The sequence below is a fragment of the Leopardus geoffroyi genome, chromosome D1 (genome assembly GCF_018350155.1).
Source record: "Leopardus geoffroyi isolate Oge1 chromosome D1, O.geoffroyi_Oge1_pat1.0, whole genome shotgun sequence".
Lineage (NCBI taxonomy): Eukaryota > Metazoa > Chordata > Mammalia > Carnivora > Felidae > Leopardus > Leopardus geoffroyi.
This window is the reverse complement of record NC_059329.1, coordinates 78,379,492-78,393,726: the sequence shown is the minus strand read 5'-3', so window position 1 is coordinate 78,393,726 and position 14,235 is coordinate 78,379,492. Positions and strand designations below refer to the sequence as shown.

General features: G+C 37.8%; 1 long non-coding RNA gene across 1 annotated transcript in view; it reads right to left on the bottom strand.

Moving 5' to 3' along the window:
• The window catches only part of LOC123601502, a 222,646-nt gene that overhangs the window by 172,416 nt on the left and 35,995 nt on the right, over positions 1–14,235 (bottom strand). Inside the window, exon 2 of the long non-coding RNA XR_006714138.1 lies at positions 6,507–6,583. This is a non-coding gene — a long non-coding RNA (uncharacterized LOC123601502). The remainder of the gene's footprint in view (positions 1–6,506; positions 6,584–14,235) is intronic.

Genomic DNA, 14,235 nt, shown 5'->3' with positions numbered 1-14,235 from the left:
TGAGCCAAACTAGCACATTAGACATGAAAACTAAGACTATTTCTGTATATTCACTGGACTCTCCAAACTTAAAAGTTTTTCAAAAGCACTATTCCTAGTTTAGAAAAAAAATATGGCAAAACACAGAAAGAACCATGTAGGCATTCAAACTCTTTGATGCTATAATTCTACTCATAAGATTTCTTCATAAGGTGCCATATATAGACTAAATGTGTTCCCTCCCCAAATTCATATATTGAAATTGAATCCCCAAGTGATGGTATTTGGAGGTGGGGCCTTTCAGGGGGTTATTAGGTCATGAGGGTGGAGCCCTCAAGAATGGGATCATGGCCCTATAACAAAAGCCCCAGAGAGCTCTCTCAATCCCTTCTGCCATGTGAGGACACAGCAACAAGGCAGCTGCCTATGAACCAAGAAGCAGGTTCTCAGAAGACACTGAATCTGCCAATGCCTTGATCTTGGACTTCCCAGCCTCCATAACTGCAAGAAAGAAATTTCTGTTGTTTATAACCCTCCCAGTCTATGGTATTTTTTGAAAGCACTGTATTAATTAATTGATTAACTGACAGAAGGAAGGGAAGAAGGAGGGAGGAAAGAAAACAAAAAGACACATAAATATCCCATAAAAAAGTATAAGTTGATATGCTAAGTCAACAGAGTGTAATATAACATAATCTTTCATAATTATCAAGTCTCTTAAGACACAGGAGAAAGTTTATTAAAATTTCAAAATCAGAAATGCTGTTGGGGCGCCTGGGTGGCGCAGTCGGTTAAGCGTCCGACTTCAGCCAGGTCACGATCTCGCGGTCCGTGAGTTCGAGCCCCGCGTTGGGCTCTGGGCTGATGGCTCAGGGCCTGGAGCCTGTTTCCGATTCTGTGTCTCCCTCTCTCTCTGCCCCTCCCCCGTTCATGCTCTGTCTCTCTCTGTCCCAAAAATAAATAAACGTTGAAAAAAAAAAAAAAAGAAATGCTGTCAACATAATGACTACAACTATTTAAAATATGCACATGTATGTTGAATACAAATCAAATTTCTTCTGTGAAAGTGAGTCTGTCATCAGGAGAGCAAAATTATGGAAGCTTTTTTCTTCTTTTTGAAAATATTATTCAATTTTCTATACTTCTAACTTCAATGATAAAGGAAAGCACTTCAATTTAGAGTATATATGGCTAACTAATTTATAAACTTGTATACACAAAGATATTTTCTTTGATGATTAAAATAGTTTACTTTAAAATAAATCTTTGGGGTGCCTGGGTGGATCAGCTGGGTAAGCACCGACTTCGGTTCAGGTCATGATCTCTCAGTTCTGGGTTTGAGCCCCATGTCAGGCTCTGTACTGACAGTTCAGAGCCTGGAGCCTTCCTAGGATTCTGTGTCTCCCTCTCTCTCTGGCCCTCCCTGCTCATGCTCGGTCTCTCTCTCAAAAATAAATAAACGCAAGTTTTTAAAAATAAATCCTTAAAAACAAGTGCCTTAGTAGTATGCAAATAGGCAGAAGAGTCGTTTTTAGTAAAAAGAAAATAAATTTAAATAGTATAAGTTATATATAATTGACTTAGTTTAAAAAACATTTGCCCATGATAGGTTACAGTCAATAGCATGTTTGACAGCAAGATAAAGTAGGCAGTAAAAGGCTAGCTAGCCTTAATAAATGAATAACATTCAAGTTTAGCTACTTTTACTCAAGATCTATCTCAATAGACTATAAATGTATAGAAAAATCAAAGAATATGCATTTCTAAGGTTTTGGGAAGTGACTTTTATACATGTGAAAGTAGAAAGTGACATATACAGATTAGCCAAACTTTGTGATATAAAAAGATTAAAATATACAGCAGACAAGACTGCAATTAAATATATGTGTATTCATGAAGAAGGAACATGAGAACTCAACGGAAACTCAGAATCCTCTCTATATATCCAGTTATACTCAATCTCTCTACTTCTCTCCCCCCCCCCATGCTCTCTCTCTCTCTCTCTCTCTCTCTCTCTCTCTCGTATTAGTCATGCTGTAATACAGAAGCTGTATTAGTCATGCAAACCAAAAAGTGGTAAAGCTTTAGGCCTAAAATAGAAACAGCCTCACAGTCTGAACCTGATTATACACAGCCCAGTGACACAGCTGAACACTGGGGCGCTTCAGGTCACCTAGAATACACCCCCTCTGTAGTTGAGGAAGCTGAAACCAAAGGAGGGGTTTAAAAAAAATCATTTTTTTATTTAAAAAAATATCAATTTTCTAACAAACACTCTGAGGTATTATATTCTCCATTTCTCAAATGAGGATAGTGAGGCTCAATTTATCACGATTCCCAAGATCACTTGCTCATAAGAGAATGAAACTGGCTCTCTTCCTCCTAATTATTTCATTGTTCTTTCCCTATTTCTCTTTCTTTGTCTTGGTCTCCTTCTCCCCCTTTTGGTTCTCCTGCTTTACATAAAAATGATGAAGAAATGAAAAACCAAATCCATTTAAAGGAATAAAATAATATTGTCATTCAAGCTTCAATTTCCATCAGGTATTTGTTACCAGAATCCCCCAAAATACCAGAATGTGATACCTGGGTTTCTACTGGACAAAACCAAAAAGGCAGCTGTATATTACAACTATGGTAAACAATGGAGCAGTGAAAATGGCAAGGAGCCATAGGATGTAGGCCACAACATAGTCATTCTGTAGAAAAAACCTATCCAACTGTGCAACATACTCATATTTGGAAATAGGAGGCAAAATGAAAGGTATAAACTATACTTAAAGTCAAAGAGAATCATTTCTATTCCCATATTCCCTCCTATCTTGGCAGCTGCGTGAAGCTGCTGAATGTGCAACATATCCCGGCTGTACACGATTGAGACATCCATAGCAGGTGCAGCACAGATCTGCTATTCCTTATCTGTTAATTATTTTGTTTAATGCTTATTTATTTATTTTGAGAGAGAGAGAAAGCACACGAGCCGGGGAGGGGCAAAAAGATAGGGAGAAAGAGAATCTCAATTAGGCTCCATGCCGAGGCTCAATCCCACAACCGTGAGATCATGACCTGTGCTGAAATCAAGAGTCAGATGCATAACCGACTGAGCCACCCAGATGCTGCCTTATCTGTTCATTATTGAACAAAATGTAAATAAAAGATGGAGAAATAATTTTAAATACACTAATGATCAAAATATTCTAATCATTTATTTTATTCTTAACATACTGTTTGGGAAATGGTGCCTTTGTTGTTGGCACAGGTCAATAAAATGTCATAATTAAATTAGGTACTCCATATCTGATTAATTAAAACCAAAGCACTCAAATGACCAGAGAGTCCAACCAGTTGTATTCCATCATTTTATTATGTACCACAATGGCCAGATGCATAACGCATTGATACCCAAAATAGCAACCTTCAAATCAATGATGAATATTAGACTTTTTTCCTTTTTAGATTTTTGTCTCTCAATCCCCATATGCCTAGGGATTATGTCTCTATTCACTTCCTTATCAAGGATGTGTTTCTTGGGTGCTTCTAACTTTGTTTTGGTAAACTTTACAGTTAAATTTATTGTCATTTTATTCATTCATAAGGGGGTACATATCAATGAAATTTCCAAAATATGCCTTTGTAAAGATTTTTAGTGTGGTCTTTTATCAGTTGAGAGAGTTTTAGATACCTTTAATACCAAAAAAAAAAAAAAAACCCAAAACTTCAGTAAGAATTGTCAATTACATTGATACTTATCAATGAAATATTTTTTTTTAGTTAGTAGAAGTGACCATTTTGGGTGCACAATCATCTTTATGTGACTTTTTAAGGTAAAGAACAAGAGATCTTCAGAGTCTCATGGAAATTTAAGAATTTATTTACCTATAGAAAACTGAAACTTTAATAAATAATGACTTAACATAACAGGTGTTTGATCTCAAACTTCCAGCCTCAAAAACTGTGAGAAAGGCATTTTTGTCATAGTTAACTTCTCACTATTGTTTCTGAGCTACCCAGTCTAGGGTATTTTGTTATATCAGCCAAAATAGACTAAGAATGCTGGTCCTGAGAGGTTGGGGTGGTTTTGTAAGGTTCTTCCTCTCTGAACTTCCCTGATAGATCACCTCCTCTGGGTTAAATGGTTCCTTTCCTGTTTCTGACCAGATAGAGTGCTACTGGTTTTAATGAGCAGAGTTATGTCCTTTAGGGACTGGAGCCAGGTGAGATGTCCATAATACCTAAGAGCTGGGAGTCTGAGATGGAAGGCAGAGCAGAGAATTCTTCTTGGTTCAGTATCCCTCCAAGAGTTAACTACAGAGGGCCTGGTTTCAGGGGAATGGATACCTTTACAGCCACGTCAACAAACAAATTCCCTGACACCCTCAATTCAGCGGTAAAGTCCTCTCATAATTTATTTAACAAGTTAACATGCACATCCATTAATGACCATTTTGAAAACTCAAAAATGTTGAAAGCTTCAGGGACAGTAAAGTTGAATTCACTGTAATGATGTAACTTCTGAAACTTACACCCCTTTAGCAGGAACCTTGAAAATCTCCTTTAATGCAAACCCGCAGCTATATATACATGATATCCAGAAAGAAACACATTTTTTTCTCAGCCTTAGGGACCATGTGCTTGAATTCCCTTGGAAGTGCACTTAAATTAGCTGGACTACTCATGATAAGAATATATCATGGTTCACTATACAGCTAGACCTACTGTAGATCACTAAAGTTAATATGTAGAATAAAAATGTATCCAATCTATGCAACAGGTATGGGTTGGTCTGAAAAGCATCCATGCTGAAGGACTAAAGGGATAATATATTTCTGATCATTTGCTCCAGTACCTATGACTGACAGCTTTAATTATGCTATTACAAAAATTGTCTCTTGGGGGACTAATGAGATTTTTGTTCTGCAGTTTCATCTGATACAAGTATTTGCAAATTTTGAGAAGTAAATTAGCTTACTTTTCAATTTTTCTAGCTGGCTGATTTAGAGTTATAACAAAGTGCAATGAAATACAAGAAACTTTTTGCCAAGGCCAGCTCCACTGATAATAAAAAATTCTGTCATTGTAGCCAAGGAGTGAATTTTGCACCCTAACTGGCATGAAGTGGATTTTCATTAAGTGTGTATTTCTGTGTGTGTATGTGCACGTGCACACATTTCTTCATTCATTCTACTTTTTACCCATCTTCTTCTGGATTGCTGCCTTCAGAGGCTGACTTGCATGAGCTACATCAATAGCTTTTAGTACCTTCTGGCTTCCACTTGGATTTACCCAAAGGGTACTCCTGAGCAGTTTTCAAAGAGTAAGATGATGGTACTGCTTCCACTAGCTAGCTCCTTTCAAGTAATTTGTGTATCTTAATGAAAGATCTTTTCTCCTAATCACAATGAACATCTTATTTGACTCTGTCCATGGTCCTGCAACAATTTCTTCCAATTGTCCCTTTAGGCCTGGGTCAGGGAGATAGTAAACAGTCATACACTTTGTGATCTTTATGATGCAGTAAGTCTGGAAATTTCTTTCCTGCCACCTAAGTAGCAGCAGGAAGGAGGAACAAAGGAAAAACAGTGCCTTCTCCTGACAAGTTTCCAGATATCAGTGGGAAATAGAACACAAGATGGCAGCACCTAAGAATAAAAAAGTTGCTTCCTGCTGAAGGATTCATTATAGAAAGGAGATAAATGATTATCAAGAGGACTACCAGGAAAACATCTACTCTGAGCAGGAGATTGCCCATCACCAGATATCATAAAGGTTCTGGCTGTCAGACAGGTAGAAATTTCTCCACATAGGAGTTTCCAGTAGCTTTTTGTGAATTTTATGATTCTGAACATTGACCCAAAGAAATAAACATCAATAATATTTTGCCCTTCTAAACTATTCTGAGCGTTTTATTGCTTCTTTGTTAATTAGCTATCTTTTTATAATCATGCATAGTATTTGTTTCACTTCCATACCTAATAGTTATACTCATCCCAGTGAATTCAGCTTCTTTGGATTCATATCTCACATAATTTAATACAGTGGAGATTCCCAAATTCATATAAAAAAGTGTTCTCCTAATTGATTCCTGGGTAATACCCAGGAGTCCAACCAATATTTCATCACTGCAAGAAGCAAGAATGGCCCAATTCATCTATAATTGTGTTAAAACCAGGCACCTGATCCACAAGGGTAGGCAGCGCAATGAGTTGGTTAAGAATATTTGATTCATGGCCATCAGGCAGATTTGGCTCCAGTCTTGACTTTGACAGTTACTGGATATGTGACTCCTTGCAAGTTATTAACATTCAAAAAGCCTCAGTCTCATCACCTATAAATAAGTAAATCTGTATATGGAGACAATACCTACTTCACAGGGTCATTGTACTTATCACATGAAAAAAATGCAAGCCAACTGAGCACAGAACCTGGTACAGGGTAAAAGTTTGACAAATCTGAACTACTGTCATCTACCGGCGATGCCTTAAAGGAAACCTGAGACTGAGTGAAATGAGGACTCCCATCTTACTTACCAAAGCAGCTCTGCTATTATTCAGTTTCCATTCATTTCTGGCTTTCCGTTAAGATTCCATCTGAAGTGAGATTTTCACTATGAAAAAAAAAAATGAAAATCAGTACTTCACGAAAGTAATAATAATCAACACTCTTTGAGTTTTTATCACATTCTAGGCACTATTCTGAGTGCTTCCTGTGCATTAATTAATTTAATTTTCACAGCAAAACTCTGTGAGAAGTACATTTATCTACACTTTATGATTGAGCAAAATGAGACACAAAGATGGGCAATTTGATCAAATCTACCCCCTTAATCACCTGAAGAGCCAGGATTAGAAACCAAGAATACTAGCACCAGAGCCTGCACAATTACCAGGCTCTATTCTTTCTTTCTGAGTATAAGCCATTCTGTAGCAGCCCCACATGCTTCTTTTTTCCCAGTGTTTTAAAGGGAACAATTACATCATTCACTTTATTACCTAGAACAGGATATGGACTGGCAATTAAAGATTTGAAAATTCAGCAATCCAGGAATAAACTATGGTGGCCAAAATATTTCCAGCAGCCTATATACATGTAAAATACTATGAACTATTCCAGTGAGTAGTCATAAACTTTAAAGTCAGGCAGACTTGGTTCAAATCCAAGGTGTGGCCACAGTAGCTGCATATCCTCTAATAGAACTCTTAAAGTGACCAGCACTCAGCTATTTACTGGCATAAGAATTTAGAGATTGACTGGAAAAAATACCAGAGGCTTTAGAAGCCAAAGCATAAACAATAAAAAGTGTCTACAGACATGGCTAAATGCCTCCCCAAATCACTGGTTTAGCAAACCCCTACCTAATGAGACAAATCCCATTTTCTATTATAAAAGAAGAATATTCCAAATGCTTGTTTTCCTGGTCTTTCTTCCAACTGAAGCTCAGGGATGTAGTCCAGTCTCCGGTCTCCTCTAATCACATATACATCCTAGCTTTTGAATCTTATGTTAATAGTACAAAAACCAGTAACTACATAGAGTCTATTCTGCAAAGGGTGCCATCAGTAGAAGGGTTCCATCCCTGGTAAGCCACACTGCATATCTAAAGATCGTGCCATGGATCAGTTTTGATGGTGTCTGAAGAGTGAACTGTGGTAACTATGACCAAGTCAGTGCTGTGGCATCTAGACCAGTTCTTCAGTGTCATTTGGGGAATTGTTATTGGCTACATAGTTTCTAACCTTGGTTTTGTACCATTTAGAGATTCTGACAGCTGGCAATAAGCTTTTGATATGTCTTCTGCTTGGAGTAGTTATTACTGTTGCTTGTACTTAATAATGCTGACTGATACAGTACCTAATGCTGAATTCAGATGTTTCAGTAAGATTTGACAAATGATTATGAAATACATATAATTTGTTTCCAGGTGGGTGTTCTTGCTCTGTTCTCTACAGAGGCTGGCCAACCCCTTATTGATGTCTACTTATTGGAAGAGAAACATCATAGATAGGTATTTCATGTTGTATTAGAGAAACAGATTCTACTGATTCTGATAGATAAAGATTGTCTTTAAAGAGAAAAACTAACTTGATAGAAAAAGAAATTGTGCTCTTTGCTATATTTTGTTGTGAATTTTATAAGGTTCCTGTACAATATGGCACTGTTATTCCTGAAAGATGGTAACTAGTCCAGTGCCAAACTCATAAAAGGCTCTGGGGAAAAGCTTCTTAATTTGACTATATGAAGCACAGTATATGAACATTCCCTAAGCATATTTTTACCACTTTCTGAGCAGAATGTTGCTTTGGCTGGTGATTTTAGAATAGGAGCTATTCTGTAGAAAATCACAGAGCATAACTTTTCATTCAGAAACCTACAAATCCGCTTCTTACCACAAGATGCCTTCTGTGGTTCAGAGCTTAGGGAAAGGGGAATGTAAAAGATGCTAGGATGTTAGAAAGAAGACTCATTTATCTCTCTGAAGTTGTGCTTTTAAGCCAGGATCACACACTCCTTAGGGGGCAAGAGAACATCCAATAACTATCAGCCTTGGGCATCCTATCTTTTTCATGGAAATACACTTAATTATCTCACTTGACCCATACTCTTACTTCTGCTGTCCCACCCAGGGAATTGTGATCTTTTGTGTTTCATGTTTTATTATCAGCTTTGGGTATACTTGGACGTTAGGATTTTCCTTGGCTTTGAATCTCTAAGCTTCTTGGAAATTGATTTGCACTAGTGTGAAGACTTTTTCCTCATCTGGATGCTTCAGATGCCCATCCCTCCTGACTCCATTTTATTCCACTACATCCTGGCACAAATTCAGGGAAAGGATGACTCAGCCTGCTCCAAAAATCAAAAAGGACATCAAGTACCATGCTCATCAATGAGAAAGCCTGCCACTGAAAGAACAAAATCTCCAATTAAAACCAGTTAAAACAACACTGGCACTTTCTATCATACCAAATAAGAAGTCTAGAGGTAGGACATGCTAGTGTTGGAGAAGCCTTTCAACATTGTTATCGAAGATCCAAACTCTTTCTGAATTTTCCCTCTGCCATCCCTGTGCTGGCAATGAATCCCAACATGACAGGGAGATTGCTGCCACAGCTTGGGGCACAACAGCTTTTCAAGCAGAAAAAAGGAAGCATGGGTGAATTGGTGGCAGGTAAGATGATGGAGTAGGAGGACCCTAAGCCCACACCATCCCAAAGATACAACTAGATAACACACACATCAGTGTAAATAACCCAGAAAACAACCTGAAGGATAGCAGAACAAACTCCACAACTAAATTTAGAGGCCACATCAAAGAGGATAGGAAGGGAAGAGACACAGTGGGGAGTTAAACAGACCATGGGACTGTCTGCTGGATGGAGGGACCCACAGGCACAGAGAAGGGAGAGAAAAAGAGGATCACACTGGAGAGCCCACACAAGGAAGATTAATCTCCATAGCATTTGGCTTTGAAAACTAGAGGGGCTGAATTTTGAATTCTGTGAGTTCTTTCAACATTCTTAAAGCTTAGAATGTTAAAAATCAGTGGACTCAGTTCTGGAAGAGCAGGAAGGGCATAGGAAGCTAAGTCCCCACCCTTAAAGAGACAACACAACAAAGAGTCTGTGGAGATACAGCATAGAAGAAGCAGTTTGAAAATGTTTGGGGCATATAGGAGGGAGAGTTATTTACTAATCTCAGAGAATGTCCTAGAGGGACAGAGATCCCTGGGAGACTCTTCCAGGAAAAAAGGAGCTGGCTGGCACCATTTACCTCCCCCATCCCCCAACATAAACACATTGCCACCTGCAAAACCCAGCCTGGTGCTGACACTCACTACCTAACTTGCTACGAGTACTGCACCCACCGCCCCTGCCTCAGTGAATTTGCCCTTTCCACTCATACTTGCCTCAGTCCCAGCTCTATGAGCCCCCTCCCTCTGAAGACCTGCATAACCATTGTGAACAACATAACTTCTGACCCACACACTTTTTTGAAGCTTCATTCTGGCTGCTGTGGCAGTTGTTGCTGCTGCGGCAGATCCCCTCCCATGGAGGACAGGCATGCACCTTGTTAAAATCGCATGCCTTGCCCATGCACATTTTATGGATCTAGTCAGCTGGCCCTGGTCTCAGCAATGGTGGCACATCCCCTCTCACTAGTGCACAAACTTTGCAGGCACTATGTGACCCATCCCCCCAGCACATTTGGATCTGCCCCCTCCAATATACCTTTGGCCAGTGTCCATTCAAACCAGGATCACAAGCCTGGCAGTATGCAAGTAGTGCCAACAGGGGCCAGCACCACCAGTCTAAAGTGACTCCTGTCATGGGGAGAAAAAAAGATAACCATTATACACCAGTTAGGTTGTGGCCTCAGCAGTGGGGTGGGGAAGACAGCTTTTCTGATTATAGGCCCTGCCCACCAATAAAGGGGACAACACAAGGGAAGTGTCCTGCAGTTTGGTGCTACTGCATGTCTGGTAAATGACTCATCTGACTCAACTCAAGACCAAGGCAGCCCCAGATTGGTCCACTAACAATTCAGGGACGAAACAGTTATCACAACAGGCACTGCAGATGACGGCAAAGACGGCTCAGCCTTTGTGCACACAACACTCATAGGAGACACCCATGAAGTGCTAAGTTTTGGTAAGAAAGAACAGGACAAAACCATAGCAAGAGACTTAAATCAAACAGAGATTAGTAATATGGCTGATAGAAAATTAAAAGTAATGATCATAAAGACATTCCTTGAACTTGAGAAAAGAGTGGAGAACATCAGTAAAGTCCTTAAAAAAGAAACAGAAAAAGAATCAATCAGAGATGAAGAACACAATAAATGAAATTAAAAATATTCTAGATGGAATAAAGAGCAGACCAGAGGAAGCAGAAGAACAAATCAGCAACCTGAGAACAGAGTAATGGAAAGTAATCAAGCTGAGCAGGTGAGAGAAAAAAATTCTTCAAAATGAGAATAGACTTAGGGAACTCACCAAATCCATCAAGCATAATAATATTTGCATAATAGGGATCATAGAAGAAGAGAGAGAAAAGGGAGCAGAAAATTTATTTAAATAAATAAAAGCTGAAAACTTCCCAAATCTAGGGAAGGAAGCAGATATTCAGATTGTGTCAGGAGACACAAACCTCCCCAAACAAAATCAGGAGGTCCACACCAAGATACATAGTAATTAAAATGGCAAAAAGTAGTGATAATGAGGGAACTGTAAAAGAAGAAATAGAAAAGAAGACAGTTACATAAAAGGGAAACCTCATAAGGCTATAAGCAGACTTTTTAACAGAAAACTTCAAGGCCGGAAGGGAGTGGCATGATATATTCAAAGTGCTGAAAGGGGAAAAAAAAGTGCAACCAAGAATACTGTATCCATCAAGGCTATCACTCAGAATAGAAGGAGGGATAAAGAGTTTCCCAGACAAACAAAGCTAAAGGAATTCATGACCATTAAACCAGCCCTACAAGAAATATTAGAGGACTCTCTCAGTGGAGAGCAAAGACCATAAGTAAGAATAAGAAAAGAAACTAAAAGCAGTAAAAATAAGTATATCTTTAAAAATGAGTCAAGGGACTCACAAAATAAAATGATGTAAAGTATGACACCATATACCTAAAATGTGGTAAGGAGAGGAGTAAGCAACCATCAACTCAAGGTAGACTACTATATAGAGAAGATGTTACATACAAACTTAATGTTAACCACAAATCAAAATCCAGTAATAGATATGCAAAAAAATAAAGAGAAAAAAACCGCAACTATATCACTAAAGGAAGCCAATGTATCATGGGAGAAGAGAGCAAGGGAAGAAAGTAACAGAACTACAAACATAACACAAAACGGGTAACAAAATGGCAATAAATACATACCTGTCAATGGTTACTTTGAATGTCAATGGACTAAATGCTCCAATTAAAAGACAAAGGGTGATGGAATGGATTAAAAAAAACAAGAACCATCTAAATGCTGCCTATAAGAGACTCACACCTAAAGACACATGTAGATTGAAAGTGATGAGATGGAAAAACATTTATTTTGCAGACAGATATCAAAAGAAAGCCAGAGTAGCAATACTTATATCACACAAAACAGACTTTAATACAAAGACTGGGATAAGAGATAAAGGACACTATATAATAATAAAGGGGACAATCCAACAAGAAGATACAAAAACTATGAATATTTATGCACCCAATGTGAGACCACCCAAATACATAAAACAGAATAAAAAACATAAAGGAACTAACCAATAGTAATACAATAACTGTAGGGGACTTTAACACCCCACTTACATCAATGGACAGATCATTCAAATAGAAAATCAACAAGGAAACAGTGGCTTTGAATGACACACTGGACCAGATGGATTTCACAGATATGTTCAGAACATTCCATCCTAATGCAGAAGAATACACTTTCTTTTCAAGTGTACGTGAAACAGTCTCCAGAATATACCACATATTACACCACAAAACAAGTCTCAACAAATTCAAAAAGACTGAAAACATACCATAATTTTTTTTTCTGACAACAGTGCTGTGAAACTAGAAACCAACCACAAGAAAAAATATGGAAAAGGCACAAATACATGGAGATTAAATAACATGCTACTAAACAATGAATTGGTCATTCAAAAAATCAAAGAACAAGTTAAAAAATACATGGAAACAAATGCAAATGAAAACACAACAGTCCAAGAACTTCAGGATATGGCAACAATAATTCTAAGAGAGAAGTTTATAGTAACACAGTCCTACCTCAAGAAGCAAGAAAAATCTCAAGTAAACAACCTAACCTTACCTAAAGCAGCTAGGAAAAGAGGACAAACAAAACCCCAAAATAGTAGAAATAAATGATATAGGAACTAAAAACATAGCTACAACAACAACAACAACAACAACAACAAACCAGTACAACACATCAATGAAACCAGGAACTGGTTCTTTAAAAAGATCAACAATATTGATAAACCTGTAGCCAGACTCATAAAAGAGATAGAGGGCTCAAATAAACAAAGTTAGAAATGAAACAGGAGAAATAACAACCAACACCACAGAAATGCAAACAATTGGTAAAGAATATTATGAAAGATTATTTGCCAAAAATTTGAACAACCTAGAAGAAATGGAAAATACCTAGAAATATATATCCTACCAAAACTGAAGCAGGAAGAAATAGAAAATTTGGACAGACTGAATATCAGCAATGAAATTGAATCAGAAATCAACAAACTCACAACAAACAAAAGTCTAGCACAAGATGGCTTCATAGGCGAATTCTACCAAATATTTAAAGAAGAGTTAATAACTATTCTTCTCAAACTTTTTTGAAAAATAGAAGAGGAAACAAAACTTCCAAAGTTATTTTATGAGACCAGCACTAACTTGATACCAAGACCAGATAAAGACACCACATACAAAGAGAACTACAGGGGCACCTGGGTGGCCCAGTACGTTAAGCTCCCAACTCTTGATCTCAGTTCAGGTCCTGATCTCACAGTTTGTGAGAATGAGCCCTGAATCAGGCTCTGCACTGACAGCAGGGACCCTGCTTGGGATTCTCCCTCTCCCTCTCTCTGCCCTTTCCCTGCTCACGCATGCTCTCTCTCTCACTCAAAATAAATATATAAACTTAAAAATATAAAAAATAAAAAAAGAGAACTACAGGACAACATCTCTGATAAACATAGACGCAAAAATTCCCAACAAAGTATTAGCAAACCAAATCCAACAATACATTAAAAAAAAATCATTCACAGTGATCAAGTGGGATTTATTCTTGAGAAGCAAGAGTAATTCAATATTTGCAAAGCAATCAACATGAGACATCACATCAATAAGAGAAAGGATAAAAGCCATATCATCATTTCAAAAGATACAGAAAAAGCATTTGACAGAGTATAAATCTATTCATGATAAAAATCCTCAATAAAGTATGTTTAGAAGAAACAGCTGTGTGTAATGCCTTCATGAAAAACTCACAACTAACATCAGACACCATGAGAAAAATGACAGCTTTTCCTGCAAAGTCAGGAACAAGGCATGGATGTCCACTCTCACCACTTTTATTCAACATAGCACTGGAAATCTTAGCCATGGCAATCAGACAAGACAAAGGAACAAAAGTCATCCAAATTGGTAAACAAGTAAAACTTTTACTATTTGTAGATGACATAATACTATATGTAGAAAACCCTCAAGACTCCACCAAAAAACTACTAGAACTGATAAATGAATTCAGTAAGGTCA